Source organism: Bos indicus, chromosome 13 (genome assembly GCF_029378745.1).
Source record: "Bos indicus isolate NIAB-ARS_2022 breed Sahiwal x Tharparkar chromosome 13, NIAB-ARS_B.indTharparkar_mat_pri_1.0, whole genome shotgun sequence".
Taxonomy (NCBI): Eukaryota; Metazoa; Chordata; class Mammalia; order Artiodactyla; family Bovidae; genus Bos; species Bos indicus.
Window position 1 is genome coordinate 688,948 of NC_091772.1, and position 4,107 is coordinate 693,054.

General features: G+C 47.2%; 1 pseudogene; it reads right to left on the reverse strand.

Annotated features, from left to right (window-relative positions):
• Nucleotides 1-850: 850 nt before the first annotated feature.
• On the reverse strand, nt 851-2,301 carry LOC139186636 (craniofacial development protein 2-like; annotated as a pseudogene).
• Between the last annotated feature and the right edge of the window lie 1,806 nt (nt 2,302-4,107).

Here is a 4,107-nt window from a genome sequence, read left to right on the forward strand (position 1 = left end):
GGCTTGGAGAATTTTGAGCATTACTTTACTAGTGTGTGAGATGAGTGCAATTTTGCAGTAGTTTGAGCATTCTTTGGCATTGCCTTTCTTTGGGATTGGAATAAACACTGACCTTTTCCAGTCCTGTGGCCACTGCTGAGTTTTCTAAATTTGCTGGCATATTGACTGCAGCACTTTAACAGCATCATCTTTCAGGATTTGAAATAGCTCAACTGGAATTCCATCACCTAAACTAGTTTTGTTCGTAGTGATGCTTTCTAAGGCCCACTTGACTTCACATTCCAGGAGGTCTGGCTCTATGTCAGTGATCACACCATCGTGATTTTCTGGGTCGTGAAGATTTTTTTTTTTTCTTTAACAGTTCTTCTGTGTATTCTTGCCATCTCTTTTTGATATCTTCTGCTTGTTAGGTCCATAACATTTCTGTCCTTTATAGAGCCCATCTTGCATGATATGTTCCCTTGGTATCTCTAATTTTCTTGAAGAGATCTCTAGTCTTTCCCATTCTGTTGTTTTCCTCTATTTCTTTGCATTGATTGCTGAGGAAGGCTTTCTTATCTCTTCTTGCTATTTTTTGGAACTCTGCATTCAGATGCTTATATCTTTCCTTTTCTCCTTTGCTTTTCGCTTCTCTTCTTTTCACAGCTATTTGTAAGCCCTCTTCAAACAGCCATTTTGCTTTTTTGCGTTTCTTTTCCATCGGGATGGTCTTGATCCCTGTCTCCTATACAATGTCACGAACCTCAGTCCATAGTTCATCAGGCACTCTATCTATCAGATCTAGGCCTTTAAGTCTATTCATCACTTCCACTGTATAATTATAAGGGATTTGATTTAGGTCATACCTGAATGGTCTAGTGGTTTTCCCTACTGTCTTCAATTTCAGACTGAATTTGCCAATAAGGAGTTCATGGTCTGAGCCACAGTCAGCTCCTGGTATTGTTTTTGTTGACTGCATAGGGCTTCTCCATCTTTGACTGCAAAGAATATAATCACACTGATTTCAGTGTTGACCATCTGCTGATGTCCATGTGTAGGGTCTTCTCTTGTGTTGTTGGAAGAGGGTGTTTGCTATGACCAGTCCATTTTCTTGGCAAAACTCTATTAGTCTTTGCCCTGCTTCATTCCGTATCCCAAGGCCAAATTTACCTGTTACTCCAGGTGTTTCTTAACTTCCTACTTTTGCATTCCAGTCTCCTGTAATGAAAAGGACATCTTTTTTGCGTGTTAGTTCTAAAAGGTCTTGTAGGTCTTCATAGAAACATTCAACTTCAGCTTCTTCAGTGTTTCTGGTTGCGGCATAGACTTGGATTACCGTGATATTAATGGTTTGTCTTGTAAAGGAACAGAGATCATTCTGTCGTTTTTGAAATTGCTTCCAAGTATTGCATTTCAAACTCTTTTGTTGACCATGATGGCTATTCCATTTCTTCTGAGGGATTCCTGCCCATAGAGGAAGATATAATGTTCATCTGAGTTAAATTCATCCATTCCAGTCCATTTTAGTTCGCTGATTCCTAGAATGTCGACGTTCACTCTTGCCATCTCTTGTTTGACTGCTTTCAATTTGCCTTGATTCATGGACCTGACAGTCTAGGTTCCTATGCAATATTGCTCTTTACAGCATCAGACCTTGCTTCTATCACCAGTCACATCCACACCTGGGTATTCTTTTTGCTTTGACTCCATCCCTTCATTCTTTCTGGAGTTATTTCTCCACTGATCTCCAGTAGCATATTGGGCACCTACTGACCTGGGAAGTTCCTCTTTCAGTATCCTATCATTTTGCCTTTTCATACTGTTCATGGGGTTCTCAAGGCAAGAATACTGAAGTGGTTTGCCATTCCCTTCTCCAGTGGACCACATTCTGTCAGATCTCTCCACCATGACCCGCCCATCTTGGGTGGCCCCACAGGCATGGCTTAGTTTCATTGAGTTAGGTAAGGCTGTGGTCCTAGTGTGATTAGACTGAGTAGTTTTCTGTGAGTATGCTTTCAGTGTGTCTGCCCTCTGATGCCCTCTTGCAATACCTACCATCTTACTTGGGTTTCTCTTACCTTGGATGAGGGGTATCTCCTCACCGCTGCCCCTCCTGACCTTGAACGTGGAATAGCTTCTCTAGGCCCTCCTGTGCCCACGCAGCCACCACTCCTTGGAGGCGGGGTTGCTCCTCCCGGCTGCTGCCCCTGGCCTCAGATGTGGGGTAGCTCCTCTCGGCCACCGCCCCTAACCTCGGACTTGGGGTAGCTCCTCTCGGCTGCCGCCCCTGACCTTGGACGTGGGGGAGCTCCTCTCAGCCATTCCTGTGCAGTCGCAGCCTGGCACTCTCAGCCTCTGCGCCTGACCTCGGACATGGGGTAAATCCTCTTGGCCGCCTCCTCTCGGGCATGGGGTGCTCCCGGCTTCTGCCCTTGACCTCGGACTTGGGGTAGCCGCTGCCCGGGCTAAATTCGCTGGTTGCAGCCGCCCGTGCTAAATACAATATACTAACGCATATATATGGAATTTAGAAAGATGGTAACGATAACCTGTATGTGAGACAGCAAAAGAGACACAGATATAAAGAACAGTCTTTTGAACTCTGTGGGAAAGGGTGAGGGTGGTATGGTTTGGGGGAATGGCATTGAAACATGTCTAATATCATATGTGAAATGAATCGCCAGACCAGGTTCAATGCATGATGCAGAATGCTCGGCGCTGATGCAATGGGATGACCCAGAGGGATGGTAAGAGGAGGGAGGTGGGAGGGGGGTTCAGGATGGGGAACACGTATACATCCGTAGCGGATTCATGTTGATGTATGGCAAAACCAATACAATATTGTAATTATCCTCCAATTAAAATACATAAATTTATATTTAAAAAATAAAAAAATAATGTGACTGATGGGGGGAAAAGCTTAAAAGCTTAATTGGATTTCATATTGCCAATAAAATCGACAACTACAACAGAGGGGGAATAATGGGGGGGGGGGGAATGCAAAAGAGTATACAGAACAAGTCAAAACATAAGAATAATAAAGGTTTTTCTTGAGTCACTGCTGTCAGAGTCCTTTCCCTCTCTGGGAGTCATAGTCCACCTCACCTCCCTAGGATGCCCTCCAACACTGTTCTGGTCTCTGGACCTGCTGTGTGGGGGCAGCTCAGATTCTAATCTGGTCCTACTCCTCTGTGTTCTTGCCTTCAATGTCCACTGCTATCAAAACTACTGAGTTTTCTGTTGTGGGAGCTCTCAGTGGCTTTTATATATTCCATAGACATAGAGTCTGCCTATTTGATCATGTGGATTTAATCTGCAGCTTGTACAGCTGGTGGGAAGTTTTGGGGTCTTCTTCCTTAGCCACAGTCCGGGATGGCTGGGAAGGCCAGCAGGGAAGGTGGCTCAGGTGCCCTGTCATTCCCTTGTCCCCCTCTCTCTCTGGAGGTGGGGGCGCGGTACTGTGGGGGCAGGCCAAACCCCGAGTGTTACAGCCCCCAGCAGCAGCACTCCCCAAATCCAAGGGCTGCGGGAGCCAGACCTGTTGCCACGCTCTCCCTCCTCCTGGTGCCCACCCCTGCAGGGGTGTTCCTGCGAAGGGGCGTTCCCCCATGGGGACGCCCGGGTGTAACCTGGCCTTGGCCAGGTTTGGAGGGGCGAGCCACCCCTCCCACGGTGCGACCACAGGAGTGGGTTTCAGTTGTGGTTTTATTTCCACCTCTTCATGTGGGTCGTCAACTGGGGTTTGCTCCTGAGGCTTCCCTGGAGGACTTGGGTTTGCCCCTGTGAGGGCCTGGTGTGGAGGTGGTGCAGCTGCTTGGGTTGCAGCATTTCTGGCAGCACCAGGTACTCAGGGGAGTTGGGGGCTAGGGCAGCAGGAAATACAGTGCTCTAGAAGGGTAAGGCAACCAGTATTAGCCAACACACTCTAGTATTCTTGCCTGAAGAACTCCCACCCTGACAGAGAATCCTGACAGGCCACAGTCTACAGGGTCACAAAGAGTCAGACATGACTGAAGCGACCCTGTGCACATAGATGCAAGACATTTTTTGCCTGTGGCAGCTCTGCCCCAGTGAGGGTTTAGTTTGAAGGTGGCACACCTGCTTGGCTTGTGGGGACCCTGGCAGAAT